Source organism: Eschrichtius robustus, chromosome 4 (genome assembly GCF_028021215.1).
Source record: "Eschrichtius robustus isolate mEscRob2 chromosome 4, mEscRob2.pri, whole genome shotgun sequence".
Taxonomy (NCBI): Eukaryota; Metazoa; Chordata; class Mammalia; order Artiodactyla; family Eschrichtiidae; genus Eschrichtius; species Eschrichtius robustus.
This window is the reverse complement of record NC_090827.1, coordinates 74,245,735-74,265,610: the sequence shown is the minus strand read 5'-3', so window position 1 is coordinate 74,265,610 and position 19,876 is coordinate 74,245,735.

Genomic DNA, 19,876 nt, shown 5'->3' with positions numbered 1-19,876 from the left:
CTCTCATACCTAATTGATTACTGTGAAGGGCTTGCTAGGGATCTTCTACCTGAACTCTGTTTTAGTGGTGGAGGAATGTATAGAAGAAGGATGGATATCATCACTCGGTAGTGTACTTGGTTGAGAGAATAGGCTGTCCACAGCCATCAAATAGCCAATGGGTAAAAAATAATTTATTCATTTAGCAATTATTAAGCACTTACTCTAGACTAGTTAGCTTACTGAGGTTAAATCTGGCTTTAGAACACCTGCATTTTACATTTTCCTTTAGATAGTCCTTGTCAGATTTCTTTGCTGGTTTCTCCTCTTCTCCTTGAACTCAAGGTTGGTGTCAAGTGCTCACTCTTTGGCTTTCTTTTCTTATCGGTCTATACTCTCTCGTTTCAGGATCGTACCACACAGTGTCATGGCTGAGAACTATTTGCATTCTATCGACTGCCAAATTTGTATCTTCAATCCTTGACCACTTTCCTAAATTCTGGATTCAAATATCCAACTATCTACTCAAGTATCTCCATTTAGAGTCTATAAGACGCCATGAATCAATATGTCCAAAACTGAACTCCTGGCTTCCCAAAACCCTCTTTACTTCTAGCTTTTTCATTCCATTTGAAGACACCTACACCTTTTTAGTTACTCAGGCCAAAATGTTTGGAACATTCTTTGACTCTTTTCTTCTTCTCATAGCTCTGTATCCAATCTGTTAGGAAACACTGTTGACTTTACTTCCAAAATATATCCAGAGTCAGACTTCTCACCACCATTCACACCTGAGCCACAATAGAATTATCCTCTTAGAACATAGATCAGATCAAGTTGTTCAGTTCTAAGTACTACAGAAGGTTCCCATTTTACTCAATGTATGAGCCAAAGTCCTTCTGATGGCCCATGAGGTTCCACATGATCCAACTCCCACTTGTCTTTATCACTTCATTCCTTTTCACTTTTCTCTTTCTCACATTTCTCCAGTCACGTTAGCTTCCCTGCTTTTCCTAAAATATGCCAGGAACATTCCTGCCTCAAGACATTTGCACTAGCTCTTCTTTCTGCCTGGAATGATTGATTAATCACAAAATATCCACATAGAAAACTCACTCACTTCTTTTAGTCCTTGCTTACATGTCATCACCTGAATGAGTCCACCCTATTTAACAGCTCTATTAAATATTTAACACACTTGTCTTTTCTATTTTTTATGGTGTATATAAACATCTAACACAATTCATTCATATGTTTGTATTGTCTATTACAGTTTTTTTTTTTTTTTTTCTGTCTGAAATGTACCCCCTGTGAGGGCAGGGACTTTAACCTTTTTTTTTTTCTTTTTTACACTGATATATACTGGGCATATAAAACAATCTCTTGTACATACCAGATTTCATCTAGTCTGAAATGCACATTTTAAAACTTTTAAAATATCTTAGTAAACAGGATACATTTTACTATTGATAGCAAATCATAGATCAATTAAACAGATTTTTCTTTCTTATTTGTGCATAAAATAGTATAATATAATGTACCATTGACAGCATGCTAGTTTTAATGAAATACAAAGGGAGGCAGTTAATGAATATTTGTTGAATGAAAGAGTAAATGACTGAGAAAGAACAAAACACAGTTTTTCCTTTAAGGAATTTACAAGTTAGTTGAGTAGAAGACGTGTAAAGGGACATTTATAATAGCACAATGCACAAGCTTATATAAAAGTAGTATCTGCTAACCCCAACCTCCCACTCCATCCCTCCCTCAACCTCCTCCCCGTTGGCAACCACAAGTCTGTTCTCTATGCAGATGTAAGGTTAGCAGATGTAACCTATTATATATAGAATGGATAAACAAGGTCCTATTGCATAGCACAGGGAACTATATTCAATATCCTATAATAAACCGTAATGAAAAAGAATATAAAAAAGAATGTGTGTGTGTGTGTGTGTATATATATATACACACACACATATATATCTGAATTTCTTTGTGGTATAGCAGAAATTAACACAACATTGTAAATCCACTATATTTCAATTTAAAAATAAAAGTAATATCTGAATACAGAAAAGAAATTTAATTTTATAGCTGAGGAGTAGGAGGGGATGGTCAAAGAAAGTTGTTGCCAGTATCACCAGGAAGGTAAGAAGTTTTGTTAACACTAGGGTAGAAAATCGTTGGTCAGAGAGATAAGAACATAGTATGGAAAGTGCCCTATGGTGAAAATTGAGTAGAACCATCTACAATCTATAATTATTGTTATAGGTGTTTTCCTGAGCTTTCTTTTTGAACACAGTTTTAAGGTTACTATAGTAAACCTTTGCACTAATTGTGCTTATATATATGAAATTTGAGTTTATTTAGATTTACATGTATGTGCTTTTTTCTTGATTGTGAGAGTTTTATTCTAATATCTGGGAAATGTAATTTCACTCCTTTTGGGAATAATTAGAAAAGAAGTCATAAAAATCTGTGCCCCTGTATTTCTACAGGATGTTGATGATGTCTGGAAACATGGTTAGTATGTTTGGATTTTTTACAAACTGAAGAGGTCCTTGATAATATTATGTATATTTTCCTAAGTTTCCTGACTTCAAAAACGCCCTCTAGAGATGTTTTCAAAGAAAGTTTTAAAAAGTTAAAGCAAGGATGTTATGGTAAACCCAGGTCACAGAATTGCAATCTCAAGTTTATTATGAGAGAGAAAGGGAGAGACAAGGTAAAATAGACAACTGGGATCTTCCTTGGCATAAAACTGACCATAAACAGTTTACCTTGTTATGGTGTATGAATGGGAGATCTTTAGTGTTTGTTTGATTGCTTTGTTTGTTTGTTTGCTTTTGGTGGGGTGAGAAGTGAATTTGACAAACATCTTCTCTGTAGATAAAGTTAACTACCAAAATTATCAAGTTAAATATCAAGCAAAATACCAAATTATTTGGTGCTTTGGGACCATAAGATGGGACATTTGAATGATGATCTATAAATAGTATCAGAAATATATTGAGAATTTGGACAAAAGAACAAAACACACAACAAATACACATAATAGTTTTTGGTTTAGCATGTTATGTATAGCAAAAAGAAATTATAAGCATCACATAAAAATGAGGAAGGGAAACATTAGAAATATTTAAGGTGCAGGGATGAATATTTATGGTGTAGTGTCTATAAACTCTATTTCACCTTATTTAGCTCTAATTAATTCATATAATAATGTGAACAAAGAAATATGTATAATTTAAAAAAATCTTTTCTAAGAGGAGGATGAAATTTCATAAAATAAAATAATTATTTTGGGAAGTCTAGATACTTAACAATATTGAGGCTTGATTGACTAATTTGTTCATTTCTTTCATTAAAACTTATGGCACACTTCCTGTATTGTAACCACAGGACCATGTGCTGAGTTAGCTATGAAGAATACCTTCTAGTGAGAGCCTCTAGCAGACGATACTCTACTTAAATAGGAACCGTTTTATTTTCGCTACTGTTTACCACTTGAGCCCTACCATCTAGCACAGTATTTGATGCCTTGCATTTATCCTTGATTTCTCTCCTTCTTTCACACCCCGCATCCAACTCATCAGCCCCTCTTATCACCATTGTCTCCACACCCAACTGCTTCCTGCCATCACCTGCTCCAATGTTATTTCATTTTTTTTTTTTTTTTAACTTTTGGGTTTATTTATTTATTTATTTACTTATTTATTTATGGCTGTGTTGAGTCTTCGTTTCTGTGCGAGGGCTTTCTCTAGTTGTGGCAAGCGGGGGCCGCTCTTCATCGCGGTGCGCGGGCCTCTCACTATCGCGGCCTCTCTTGTTGCAGAGCACAGGCTCCGGACGCGCAGGCTCAGTAATTGTGGCTCACGGGCCCAGTTGCTCCGCGGCATGTGGGATCTTCCCAGACCAGGGCTCGAACCCGTGTCCCCTGCCTTGGCAGGCAGATTCTCAACCACTGCGCCACCAGGGAAGCCCCTCATTTTTAACAAGACTATCAAAATGACCTCTTAATGGTTTTCCTGCTTCTTCTCTTACATACACACCACCCCCCCCCAAATGTCTGTAAGTCTGTTCTCCATACAGCAGTCAGTATGATCATTTTAAATTTAAATCTAATTGTATAATTAGAAGTGTCAGGAATAAGTCAAGAATTCAGGGCTCCTTTCTTCTTTCATCTTTCCATGGAACTAAGGAGCTTCATTTACAATTTGAATTCATGTTATGTACCAACTATGATCCAATCACATTTATCATTTAAATATGTAGTTGTATGAAGGAAAGATTACTTTCCTTCATATTATTAAGTATGAAGTACATAGTCTGGGTACTAGCATGCTGTACTAGCTACTCTTAAAAAAAAAAAAAGATGCATGGGCTAAGTCCAACCTCTCATTTTTCCAGCACTTTCTGTACAAATCAACAGATCTCCTAAGCCACCTAAACAGGGCAACTAATATAAATGTTCACTACCCCAAAGTTTCTATTTCTCCATCTTTACCTTCTTGAGTTTATATTGTATTCATTATTTTCATTTCTCAAGCCATTACTTTGTTTAATAAGTTAGAATGGCATCATTGTACATCAGGTAGCCTAATCCTGAATCCTGAATCGTTAATCTGGAATTAGTTTCTTATCTCAACCAGCCTCATGTTATCCAGCTTCTCATCGACCCCAGTTTTAGATCTCAATATCACTCTTACAAATGTTACACTTATTGTCACATTCTTCTTCTACACTCCAGCGTACCTGAAGAAGTGCTTTAAATCAGTATCTGTTTGAAGTGAGTGTGCTTGGAATTTTTAGCACCATTGTTAGCAAGAGGTTCTTTGCTTACTAGAGAAATCTGGAAATACAAAGCTTAGATTCATTTATACCTCCAGAAATACCATACAGATAATATTAAGTTCTTAGGAGATTAAATTAGAGAAAATAAATTACTCTTTATTCTTATTTACTAGTAAGCAATGGCATTTATGACAGGTACGAAACTATTTTACATTAACTCAACAAGTACTTATTAATCTCCTATTATATGGAGTACCATAGTAAATATATTGGACAAAAATCCTTATGCTCATAGAACTTAAAGTTTAGTTAATATTGAGGAACAATTTAAAAATAAGTAAGATGTAAGATATTCAGTAGGCAATAAGCGTTTGGGGAGCATTAGAGAAGGAAAGTGTGATGGAGAGTTTTGGGGGCAGTGTCCAAGTATAAATCAGGGAGTGTCCCACTGAGAAGATGACAGTAAGTAAAGGCTTAGGGAGGAAAGTGAGTCATGGAACTATCCTTGGGAAAGCGTTCCAATCAGACGGAAGCACCCATGCAAAGACTGAAAATAATACTGGGCACATTATATTTCATCAGTCATAAATTTGACTATACCCAATTTCCTGATATAAAGTTTAAAACTGTTGGTCCCAGAAGTACGTTTTGACAATTTTATACAGCAGTAACTGTTATAAGCTGAACTGTGTGCTCCCAAAATTCATATGTTGAAGTCCTACCCTCAGTACCTCGGAATGTGACTATTTGGAGATAAGGTCTTTCATAAGGTAATTAATATTAAATGAGGTTATGAGAGCGGGCCCTAATTTAATATGACCAGTGTCCTTATAAGAAGAGGAGAATAGGACACAGACACACACAGAGGGAGGGCCACATGAGGACAGAGGGAGAAGACAGACATCTATAGCCAAGGAGAGTGGCCTTAGAAGAAACAAGCCTACAGATACCTTGATCTCTGACTTCTAGTCTCTAGAAGTGTGAGAAAATAAATTTTTGTTATTTAAGTCACCCAGCCTGTGGTACTTTCTCATGGCAACCCTAAAAAAATTGATACAGTAATATTTTAACTATCCTAACTGTTATCCTAATTAAGAAATTTGAAAACCAAAGATGCATCTTTAGAAGATACTCTTGTAGGATATCAAGTAAGTTGTTATGTTTTCCTGAAAATTTATTAGTGCTATGGCTTAGACATGGGGGATCCAAATACCATAGGAAGTACAACTCATTGCACAGTTATCTTTTATTATATTTTCTGTTCTGAACATGTTAGTCTGGATTAATAAGAATAAGAGTTATTTTGAAATCTTATCAGAGCAGACCTCCATTATACAAAGCACAGCTGTGGAAATATTAATTATCCTACAGTATTGTATTGTATTACAAAATCAAGCCAGTCAGGAAATCAAGGTATTGGAAATGTACTTCAGTCAAATCTTGTAAGAGAGTCTAAATAGTTTTAAAAGCCTTTCTTATTTATAAAGGCATACTTGGCAGACACCCTGTGCAGTGATGAATATGCTTACATCTTCTGGAGGACGTGACAGCCAGCAGGGGTTTTGGAGAACCTGAAATTTGTGAAGAGGTAATTTTTTTTTTCTTTTTTTTGCAAACCTTATAACCCATGGAGTAAACAATGTACAGATAATCTGCCTGTTCTCCAGGCTTCTTTTGGTTAACTTCACGAGAGAGCAAAGATTTATGTGCAGAAGTTGTTTCTGCATTGACCTCTTGTGCGCTCCTTTCAGAATATGATAAATGGCATCATCTGATTCTAGAAGGGGGTGACAGGACAGCGCACCATTATAGGGGTGCATTTGCAGATTCCTGCTGCTTGCTCTTCCAGGAGGTTTACACTGGGCAGAAGTAAATCTATTCTTGCTTTCACTTATCTTTGTCATTAATATGTTGTGCAGAAAGAAATTCCAATAAATCTCTGTTAATTCCAATTTGCACCAAGAGTTTTCAAGAAGCTAGAGGTGAACCCAGTTGAGTTCAGCATTGCATCTTCACCTGCAATAATTCTTCAGTCTAAAATAACCTAGAAGAAAATGAGCAGGAGAAAGCTTTGAGAGTCTGAATTAGTAGAACTCATCCTTGGTACCCATTCTTTTTATTGTTACTGTGCCTAAAAATTACTATGATAATAGTAGCTGTCATTTATTGAGGTTTGCTTTTAATCCTACCCATTAATTTACATTTATTATCTCGTTGAATGTTCAAAATACTTCTCTGAATTGACTTATAATACTCTTACCACAGACATAAAGAAATTGATGTACAGAAAAGCTAAATAATTTGTCCAATGTCACACAGCTAAAGAGTTGATGAAAAATTCAAACCCAGTTTGAGTCCAAAGTTTGTTTGTTTAGCCCCTAAAATACACTACTTAAACAGCTTATATGACATGGATGTTTGGTGCATTTAAGTATCTTTCTCTTCAGAAATGAAAGGCGGAACTGACACATCTCCCAGCCTGGTTTTGAAGGAATAGTTACATGTTAGTAAGGTTTGAAAGGATGACTTTGTGTCCTGATATACGTGCTTGATATTTTCCTTCCCACCTCCCCTGTACCTCTCTTTACCTTTCTCCACCCATGCCATGCCCCAGGAATTGATCTACATGGATTACATTAATGGGTTCTCTCCCTCAAACTACCAGTGGGTTTAGACACTGGGGAGCTCAGGCAATAGATTGGAAGAGGAGAATGAGGTGGGAAAGATTATTACTTTTACTCCCTCACTGTGGTGCAGCCAGGATTCAATTGAGTCCCTTGACTAAAGATTTCAACTCCTTGAGACAGTCTTTCCACAAAGACTTCTCAGCCTCTGAATGGTGGTAATTCTTTCCCTCCATTGGGTAAGAATGGTGTCCTATACTCATTAGCCATGGGCGATTGTTCTGTCCCTCATGGTCTTCCTATACTGCCCCCAATTTGTATGTTATTCCTTTACAAAACTCTCCTTGAATTATCATAATTTGTATATACTGAATGGTTACCTTGATTAATACAATTTAAAATATTGTATGGACTAATATAGAATACTATGCTTCTTACTTTTTTATAACCAGTCACTGCATTAAGCATGCTTTCTTATAGTCCCCAGACATTTCCTCAATCTCTCCTCAAATCTCTCCTTGCTGTCTACCTTTGACATACTAAGTATCAGGTCAGGGTCCAAATGGATCTAACCACTAAAGCGTGATATAGGGGATAAATAAAACAAACAAAACCCCATAATGGACTACAATTGTGACTCCTGTCCTCTATATAAAAAATAAAATATATCCCTACTCTACAAAATTCATTAGTGATGATTCATTAAAATAGGCCTGAGTAGTTTTTCTTTGTTATACTTAATTTCTTAATATATTTAGTTTCTTAAAATTTCTTGTTTTGGAAAAAAATATACAAGATACATATTATTTCTTTGCTAGAAAATTAGTTAGAATTCTTCTAGAACACTGAAACATTGATCAACTGTGAATTATACTAATAATCATCATCATGTTCAAGCAATATTGATTGAGGCCTCGGGGTATGTGCATAATAAAAAAGTTTACATATTGCAGTCCATAAGATACATTTCCGTACCTAATGAAGAACACTACTAAATAGAAGAGGAGGTAAAGCTTAGCAGTTTCAGACACTAATCACAGAATAATCTACTGCTTTTATAATGGAAACCAGTTTGACTCTTGAACTTGCAGCATTTTCTCCAATAGCAATAAAATTGGGGCCTTGGCCCCAGCCCTGAGAGAACACAGTTTTCTATTATTCTCTTTAGCTCCAACAAAAATGATCTTCTTCATGAAGTGATTTTTTTTTTTTCTTGTTGAAACATTTTATGACCCGCTTACATTGCTTCACCTTTGTACTATTCCATGAGAATAATAATGGGGAAAAAAAGCTTGAAGTAGTCTTTTATTTTTTCCCTTCTTTTGCTCTGTTAATAAATGAATTGATTTGAGAGAAAGTCAGAATTGCTTAGACAACTCTAATGGTTGCAATCATTTCAGAATAGATTGTTGGCTATTGATTAAATTGGAATGCTACACGTGAACACATTTGTGATCTGATTTCAAATAGCAGAGTTCTGATTTGGTTTTGGTAGACTATAAGTGACTTAAGGTAGTTGTTTACTTAGAAATAAAAGCCAAGTCTTTATCAAGGTTCTTCTTGTTTGTTTTTGTTTTATGTGTTTACATACAGAAAACAACAAAACACAATAGTTTTCTATACAAGAGTGATAGTACCTACTCAGAGCAATATGACTTATACTCATTTTGGTGACACTTGTTGTGTTTGATAACATCAAATAGTTTCTTAATTCCTAGAAGAAGGAAAGGCGCCGAACTATCAGGGTGGTTTTGCCGGCCAAATGGCAGTGATGAATAACTCATAGCTATACTGTGTCATTTTTCCCTAACTACTGTTATTCTAAGTAAATGTCTGTGTAATACTTTTCTCAAAAATTTAACCTATTAGCTACTAATCTAAAGAACAACAAAAAATGTCATCTCATACAAAAAAAAGAAGAAAAATTACAAGTTTAGTAATATCACACCTAATCAAATCTCAGGACCACATAAGAAATACATTATGGCATTCTCCATTTAACATGCAGGAAGAAAGTTGATGTATGATATTAAGAGAAATGTATTTTAATTTTAAATATTATTAAAATTGTAGTTATATTTTAGCTGTGCTTTAATTTAGCTCTATTACTTAAAATCTTTATCTAAATAGTGATAATATTTAAGGACAAATGAAAGACACATGATGTTTGCTTTGAATTATAAACTCTTAAATAAACTAGAGTAAAATTAATAAATAACTGTTATAATTTGAGGTAATTCTACCAACACAAAGAGGAGAAGAATAATATGACAAAGGGGTGGAATGTCTGATTGCTTAGCTCCGTCCTTTAAATTCTAACCTCCCATACGATGACAATCAGGGAAGACTCTCATATCATAGTCAATAGGACTACTTTGTCTTATTGAGAGATTACAAAATGGTTACTTTGATCAGTTTCGTATGAAAAAGGAAAGAAAGGCATTGGACTGGGAATAAGAGATCTGGCTCTTCTATTACGTGGTTGTATAATCTTGAGAAATCATTTTGCCTCTGTGGACTTTCTGTATCCAGCAGTACTGAGTAATGATTAAGATTACTTATTCTTGGAACCGATTTGCTGAAGTGAAAATTGCAGTCCACCATTTATGTGTGTTATTGGGCAAGATTCCTAATGTCTCTGTTTCCTCACTTTCACAATGCAGACCATAGTATCAGCTCATAGGCTTGTTGTGAAGATTAAGCAAATAAATACATTTAAACCATTTAGAATAGTGCCCAGTCCATTTTAAATTCTTAATAAATGCTAGCTTTAACATGCTACGGTGCTGTCATGAATTAATTGAATTTTTTAATTTAATTTTGATTGACATATTGCATTTATTCAAGATCTGAATATAAAATGAAAACAATGGCTTTTTAGATTCAGCCCGCTCGTTCACATGAAATTCTATATTGACGAGTGCTTTGTCAAAATGTAAATGTAAGGAAGAGAATGGGCCATTTATGGTATAACACATTTGGCTCAATTCAGATGAAGGCAGTCAGGCATGTGAGGCTGTCAGCACTCTTCCTTCCTTCCTACTTATCTGGTATCCATTTGCAAGACTGGCCCAAGCAGCAGAAATTTGGTAAGGAGTTGAAAGAAGGAGGTTCTTATGGTACTCAAAGCAAAAAGAAAAAGGTTACTTATTGTGTTATTGATATCTGTTTTTCTCTCAGCTTTGGGGATTGACTCTGAAATCTCTAAAAGGATTTCATGTAAAAACAGTTTTAGAGATGGTTTTTGAGAGATCTGGGACATATGTGGCAGATGGTAATGTGCAAGCTACAGTTGGGGTTGTGTAATATTGTCCTTATCACAATAAGGGATTCTTTAAGGCTCCAGAAACATAACAGAGGCTTTTTTCAAAAAATTTAATTGTAGTAAAATATACATAACATAAAATTAACCATATTAACCATTTTTAAGAATATAGTTTAGAGATAGATGTGAAGTACATTCACGCTGTTGTGCAAACAATCTCCAGAGTTATTTTCATCTTGCAAAACTGAAACTCTAAAGCCATTAAACAACTCCTCATTCACTTCTCTCACCAGGCCCTGGCAACCACCATTCGCTATTCAGTCTCTATGAATTTGACAACACGAGGTATCTCATACAAGTGGAATCATACAGTATTTGCCTTTTTGTGACTGGCTTATTTCACTTAGCATAATATCCTCAAAGTTCATCCATCTGTCGTATATGTCAGAATTTCCTTCCTTTTTAAGGTTGAATAACATCCCATTGTATGTATATATACCACATTTTGTTTATCGATTAATCTCTTGATAGACACTTGGATTGCTTTCACTTTTTGACTATTGTGTATAATGCTGCTATAAACAAGGGTGGTCAAATATCTCTTAGAGACCCTGCCTTCAATTCTTTTGAGTATATACTTAGTGAATTTTTTGGATCGATAGTAATTCTATATTTAATTTCTTTAGAAAGCTCCATAATGATTTTCATAGTGTCTGCATTGCATTTTACCTTCCTGCCAACAGTGCACAAGAGTTCCAATGTCTCCACATCCTTGCTAACACTTGTCATTTATTTATTTTTTATAGTAACCATCCCACTGAGTATGAACATAACAGGGACTTAAAATTTCTTTCTTTTCCTCTGGATTAAAAACTCCTCAAGGCACGTATAAGTGTCTTGTTTACTGCTATAGCCCCTGTGCTTCATGCCGTGTCCAGAACTCAATACAGATTCGATAAGCGTGTGTGAAATATAAATATATAAGGAGCACAGCATAGTTTGGGCACCTCGCGTGTTCTGCAACTCTACGATATGCCAGAGAGCAGCATCCCAGGCAAGGTGATTTCCCAACATGCTCAGGAAGCAGATCAGAAGTGACCTTCCTCTCTGGAGAGATTTGAGGGCAGCAAATATCAACAAGACAGCTGTTGAGGAGAAATATAGATAGATAGAAATTTCTGTAGGAATACAGGTATTAAATGAGCACTTTTGAGACACTCCATAGGGCTTTCTGGAATTATTAAAGAATATGTTAGACTTAGGAAAGTAAAAATGGAGGACAGCAGGGATGCTGACGTTTTACAACTAGGATAAGTCAACAGAATTCAGACATTACAATTTAAGTGACTACAATTGGATTTTAATTCCAAACAGCTATACTGAGCCCAAAATGGGCTAAATTTTCTCTACTTATGAGTTGGTATTTCTGACTAACCTGCTCATTAAGTCTTCACATTATAAACAGATTGATAGTGATCCTATTTCAGGCATTAGTAACAGTCATTGTTAGTAAAGAATTGATAATGGACAATACCAGTTAGCTTTAGCTCATGGATGTCAAAATACGCTTGATCTAACAATGACTTCCATTGGATGATACTTCTTTCTGTAGAAAAGATTTGCCTAAAACATAGATGATTATAGATGCTAGGTAACAGTTGAGAGGTCATGGAACAATGTACATAAGTCATATGATTACCTACTTTGCTGTGGCATATGGTCCTTGTATCACTGTATGAAACAGCTCAAACTTAGAGCTAATTGAATTAAAAAACACAGGAAGAATTTGCTAATTTGCAGTAGAAGTAGGGTCAATAATAGAAGATCCTGAAATTACAAAATGAGTGGAGACTGTAAGTTTCTACAAGAAAACAAGCCAGTAGATGAGAGACAATAATTAGATGCATTTGGAGATTGAGAGGCAAATGGAGAAGAGGTATCCCCTGGTTTCAGAGAAAGAAGGAGAGAGCAGCCTGAATCTAGAGTTGTCTCACTTTGTTTATAGGTTTTCTGTTCCAGTTCAGTCTACAGGCATTATTAAAATCATCCCACTTTTTCTTGAAATAACTTGAGCTACCATCCTTCGAAATCACTCTAAGAATTATATCCAGTGGTTAAAGCTGATCCCAAACCTGCTTTTATGTGCTGAGAGCAGTTTCACTCTCCACTACGCTTTAGTTTGTAAATTGGTTAAACATAGTAGAGGGTCAGACAGTAAAGTTTTGCACATCATGTTATTATTTACTCTCTTATATTGTAAGTCACCTGCTTTTGCTATGGAAGTTTAATACCAGAATTAAGTACAACTGCCATTTACGGCGTGCATTTTATTCAGTAGGTATGGAGCTAGGTACCTCAAAATACCTCTATGACATAGGTAGTAATATCCTATTTTATATTGATATATGAAGAAATGAAAGCCCAGAATGTTTAAGGATTGTTTCAGACGTCACACTCAGGTCTTCTAAACTCCAAAAACAAAGGCTCTGAAACATTAGAATGAGAGAGGATGATACCCGCTTCTATGTCGAAAAGCCCAAATCTTGTCAAAGAAAAATTCTGTGTTTAGTCCTCAAACATCCATAATGTGTAAAGTGCTAACGTGTAAAGAAATTTAAAGTGCAGAAATTTCATCTGTGCTAAGATATACGTAAGTCATACTACATTAATACTACACAGGAGCTATCTGTGGCCATGACACTCCTCTCCTACCAGGTGCTTCCTGGGTTTCCTCCAGTGCTTCTTGTAGTCAATGGTTCTGACTTCTGAGTCACAGCTGTACCCCTGACCTTATATTTCACAAGGCACCACTGTATCCTAATCATATATATATTGGAAGCCCTACTAAGCTGTCTGCACTTTACAGATTCACCAGGTGAACCAACATTCTCCATTCCCTTTGAAAAACATACCAACCTCTCATTGTAATCATGGCTGAGTGCTCACTGCTAGTAGGCCCCTGTCTAGGACCCTACCTACTCCTGCTCCTGCTGTTTGAGTTCAATGCTTAACTAGAGTCAGCCTTGTTTTTTCCCTGCTGTGCCAATCGATTGTCCCTAAGTTGAATCATTAAATTCAAATACCTATTACATAAGCCAATGGAGTATGAATGCAAAAATAAGAACAATTTCTGTTGTCATGAAATCTAAATTGAATACTGCGGAAAGACTCAAGAAGGAAAGAAAAATATTTTTAAAAATGCTGTGGAATTAGATGTGAGCAAGTCAACTCTATAAGACTGGGATACAAATCTTTTTTAAAAAAAACATTCTACCCATACTTTTGCTGTGTTCTTGATACAGTTTGAGAAATTCTAAGCTCATGTTAACTTTGGGGCATGGTTTATTCAAAATAGGTGATTCTAAACTCCAATCAAATCTACACCCAAAAAAAGCTTTGGCCCTATATCAAAAGTTTAGCAAACAAATATATACTTTCAAATTTAAGTCAAATAAAATATTTAAGTTAGGAATGTGTCACTTTTTTGGTCCACAACTTAAAGTGGATATTAATTAGTCTACCAATTCCCAAGCCCTCTGGATTTGGATAATAGCACTTTTATTCTCCTCCTATTGCTTAAAGTCAAAATAGAATTTGTTATTAGATTTCCCCCCTTTACCCCCAAAACAGACTTTTATTATGTAATTTCTGTGGATTATTTGGCATTTTAGCATGGTGAGGGAAGCCAAGGTGGGGCAGAAAACATTATACTGGGAGGAGGAGCGTTCAGAGGCAGGGGCAGCTAGGACTCAATAATAAGATGTAGAAGTTAGCTAGGTGAGATTTGTTTGTTTTCTTGCAAGGAGTGAATTCACTATTACTTTACATAAGGAATACAAACCAGTGTTATGGTGTTTCAGTTTCTTTTATTTACTTCTACGTTTATATTCCACCTTTTGCTAAAAGGATTTGAAGTGCTGTATCATAAAAACACAATTCACTAAGACTGGACCATTAACTGAGAATTGTTCTCATTGAGCATTTATTGCATTCCTGTTCTATGTTGTATCTGAAAATGTCCTTGCATTCCAAAAATTAGAGCTTGTAAACAGTTTGAAAAAAAAGTCAACTCTACAAAACTGCATATGTCTTTCCCTCCCTTTCCTCTCTAACTACCCTCCTCACATTTAGTAATCAAAAGAAGAAGCTTAATATAATCATGTTGCAAACTTACATAAAGCTATATAAAGAAGGTGTCTATAATAATTTTTTATCACATGCTCTAATTTGCTTTTGTTTAGCTTTATATACATAAGTAACATATATATGCAGTTATGAAGAGGAAAGTGGTTGTTTTTGAAGGTGACTGTGTTATAGAGGTTTTGTTTTTTACGTATGGCTAGAACATCTGTAAAAATTAAATTCAGGACTTGCTTACTTATCACTTTTACACTTTCAATCTGAAAACTTCTTCATTATTTTTTTTGCCACCCTACTCCAAAGACTGTGCCAGCCTAATAGCTATAAATCTTTTTGTTCCATTTTCTGCAATAGTTTCCAGGCTATAAAAAGTCTACCACACTGCTTATGGGTCTAATTTACTGACTCAGTAAATATGCCCCACCACTTGATTGACAACAGTGAATTCATTAATTTCTAGCAGAAATTTTAGACAAAAGGGTCAGCTCAGGATTCCTATTCTCGGATGAAGGCACAGTGATGCCCCTATGCATGCTTTGCTCTGGATCCACTAGTGGTGATCTCATCATGTCACTTGGCGTCCAGTAGAACCAAAAGAGATTGATATGATATTTATAATCATTATAGATGTCCAAGCCTCATTGTGGAAGAAAAAAATGTATTAGAATTTTGAAGTTATTTTAGCTCTGCATTCTCTGTCTGTTGGGTCCTCAAAAACATCTTAGGTTTGACTGGCTCAAAAATATATTTAGATCTGATTGATCAAAATAAAGCAAGCTGGTTTCTGTTTTTATTTTTTAATATCCAGTGTGCCTGATGTGGGATTTTTATAAGAGGTTCAAACAGAGAGAAGCAAATATCTATTTTAACTAATAAAATATCCATTAAAAAAAAGTTAAAGAGGTTCATTATAGCTCTGATCTGCTCATTCCATTAAAGAAATTATTAAAGATTGCTTCAGGATGTGGCCAAAGTAATGAAGTGCTCAGAGTAATGTCTTATAAACATCATTCTTGCAACTAATGACTTCTGAGTAGCCGTTTTAAATATTAAACCTTTTAAACATCTTTTTTGAATATTTGTGATTTTGGGAAAGAGACTCTACTTATTTAGAATGTATCCCCTTGTACATTTGTATGAATGTATGTTTATACGTGTGGTTTATGTGTACAGAGCACTTAAACTGTAATCTGGCGATTCAGGTTGATTCTAATTCCATCAATGTGCACTTGGATTTGGGACAAATAGATGTCACTAAAATGTGCCCAGCTTCACACTGCTAGCAGCCTTCTTTTATATATTTAATTTAGTTCTTTCCAAATCTCACCAAAAAAAAGGTCACATCCAAATAAAAGGTTTGTAAATTTCATGAGAACAGAGACTCATAAATGTTTTGCTATGTTTTGTATGCTCTCAATTCCAAGAAGGGTGCCTGGAATATAATTTAAGAATTAAAAGGGCAGGGTACAGAATAATATTGCCTGCATGGGAATCTAGCGTCATCACTTACTTGCTGTGTAACGTTGGGTACGTTGTTTAACTTGTTCATGCCTCAGTTTCCTGAAACATAGAATGGATCTGATGTCTGCTGCTATGTTTGTATCTAGGCTGTATCTATTCCATGATCACGTCAATTACAGCAAGATCCTGTATACTCATCTAATTGGATCATAAACTCAATCTAAATTTTAGTTTTCTCCTACCAATTCATAGCCCATTTGAAAATTTCACTTTGAAATCTACCTCAAATCCTTTTCTTGAACACTGAAATAACTGATCTACTAATCTTATGTGGTGTGGGTTTTGTGTTACCCTTTTATTAAAAAATTTATTTATTTATTTATTTTTGGCTGCGTTGGGTCTTCGTTGCTGTGCGGGGGCTTTCTCTAGTTGCAGCGAGCAGGGGCTACTCTTCGCTGCGGTGCGCGGGCTTCTCACTGCGGTGGCTTCCCTTGTTGCGGAGCACGGGCTCTAGGTGCGCAGGCTCAGTAGTTGTGGCTCGCGGTCTCTGGAGCACAGGCTCACTAGTTGTGACGCACGGGCTTAGTTGCTCTGCGGCATGTGGGATCTTCCCGGACCAGGGCTCGAACCTGTGTCCCCTGCTTTGGCAGGCGGATTCTTAATCACTGCACCACCAGGGAAGCCAGGGAAGCCCTTGTGTTACCCTTATTCTACCCCCCTTTTATGTCCTCATAGTAGTATATAAACACTTGGAACTTTTAAGCTGAATAATGTGTGTTGTGTGTGTGGGGTGTGTGTGTGTGTGTGTGTGTGTGTGTGTGTGTGTGTGTGTCTATGTGGTATGTGAGGAGAAGGAGCAACTGTGCTTGTTGCTTTGGTGTAACAATACTCTTTCCCCTTTTTAAAGATCAGTGTGGGCATCAATCTGCTCAGATAATAGAACATGTCAGTGTCTTGAATTTACTTGACATTGCACTAGCTAACTCACGATTCACATTTTTCTCGAAAAAAATGAAACAGAAAATATGCTTTAATAAAAAGAGCATATATATGGTTTTCTGGTTTAAAATGTAAGAATTTTTTTTTTTTTGGGTTTGCTCTTTTAATTTCACAATTTCTCCATTTTCTTATAAGTGGGATATTTCTCAGAAGGGCTGAGTCTGAATTTTGTGCTAAAGAATGAAGAGATTAACCATGTAAAGGGATAAGAAAGAATATACGTGACTCTATGGTTTCATAGGGATAAGATCAAAATCTCCTAAATTGCAGTGAAACCAACTAGTCATGGTTTCACTAGCTGCTGTGGAGTCCTGGGGATGAGGTGGTATTTATCTACTTAGGACTGATAATAGCTCCATCAACACTGTTGGCAATATCGAGGGCTGCTGAGAGTTCAACAAAGTTAGGGACCAACATGTATGCATTAGATTTGACTATAAAGTGATCACTAGAGCTATGCAGTCAAGTGGTGTGAATGCTGTTCTATTATCTGAGCCCTGTGTCAGGGTATCAGAGGAGTAAGGAACAGATCCTTGCTATTCAAACAGTGGTTTATGGTCCAATGGCATCAGCCCTACCAAGGAGCTCGTTAGAAATGTAGAATCTCAGGCACCTCCTCACAACTACTGCATCAGAATATGCATTTTAACAAGACATCCAGGTGATTGCCAAGCATGTTAAAGTATGAGAAGCACTGGTTGTAGACACCAGTTTTGAGAAGGTTGCCTATGAAAGAAGGGACAAAAAATAAGACAGCAGGTAGAGGAAGAGATATAATTCATGAATTTTGTTATTATTATTATTGTTATTATTAACAGACTGAGCACATGGAAAATGATAATAGGCAACGTTTAAAATACATATTACATATAATATCAAATCAAACATTAACAAAATAGATGTTATTTTCAAAGTATAGATTTGGAAAATGAGTCTCAGAGAAGTTAAGATAATTTGTCAGTTATGAAATAAGATGTTGAACCATTTTTCAAATGTGGATCTGTCTGTCTGCAGATGCTCATACCCATTATTATAATTAAGGTTGACTCTTAATGAGAAGAAACATACTGAATTAATAAGCAAAGGAAGAAAGCTATGATGGTTGAGACTGTTAATTTTGGTATTATCATTGATGGTACCAAATGGCATAGGAATTGCTTAATTTATTCACTTCCCAATTATTTTATCTAGCAAAGCAAGTCAATTTGGCTAATAAAACAATCAATGGACATTTTTAGAAGATATTTTGTGATATGGCAGGTTCATGACAGGTATAATCGCTACTAGAGTTGCTACTCTTTTGGGAAGCTAAATATTGTGAAAAACTTGAATAAAATATAATTTCATGTAAACATAGTCTCCTAGCTGGTAGTCTATCGATGTTGTGGTGTCCATCCCAGATAGTCTTCACAGAGTTCATACACTCCATCCTTGAGCTGCACGGCTGACTCCTTTCCAGGAATTGTCCTTAGCTAAAGGGATTTTTTTTTTGCCCTCTCCTTGGGCAGCTCAACTCCAGTGACTATAGCGGTATAAAGGCTTAGCCCTCTTGTTTCAATTTGGTCTAACTGGAGAGAATCTGAGCTCCAGAATGCTGTGTGGGATCAGCTGAGGCCTCCGCTGCACCTGCATTATAGTTCAGTTCAATGGTGTGCTGGGGCCAGCTCCAAATGGCTGCCGAGAGGGAATTTTGTGCATCATTCCCAATTCCCCATTTAGTGAGTTTATGCCAGTAGTTTGAAAGAGTTAAATACATCACGGAAATCAGCAAATGCTACAAATCAAGGATTTTTTTTTTCCTGGAGAACTTGTTAAACTGTTACCAGCACACCACAGTTTCAAATACTACTTCTGCTCAAACCTACATTCCTTACTTCTTTAAATTTGTCATGCATTCCTCAACAAACCCCCTGCACGCACACCTTTCCTAGCATCTGTTTGGAGGGAACCCACCTAAAACAATGGCATTGTTGCAAAAGTCAGATATTTTCAACACTTTACAGAAGGGTTTGGCAAACAATGGCCAAAGGGCCTCGTCTTGTAAATAAATCTTATTGGAGCACAGTCACTCATTCATATATTTATGATCAATGACTACTTTCATGACAGAATGCCAGAGTTATATATGTCTCACAAAACCAAAAATATTTACTGTCTGGCCCTTTACAGAAAATGTTTGCTGACCTTTGAACTACTGGATAACTTTTATGTCTCTCTAAGACAATTTAAGCTTAAAGGTATCCAAAACTAATCTCACTATACTTCCTCTCCTCCATTTTCTATAATATTCCTGTCTCTGTGTGTTTCTTCTTTGTTTTCAGTGTCATAAACCATCCATTTTCTGAAGAAACACTTGAGTTCATGTTTGTCTCTCCATCCTTACTGTACTAACATTCAGAATTGTGTATATTGTTTGGTGCCACCTTTTATCTGCCCCATTTATAAGCCATTTCTGCCATGTCAGTTTTCTCTCTATGTTCTTCTGAGAATGATTTTTCTAAAGCATAAATTTTATTATACAAGTTTTAGGCTTAAAACCCTCATTCAGTCACCATTGATCAAATAAATTGCAAACCCCTTAACTTGGTATATGCGCTCTTTTTTTTTTTTAACA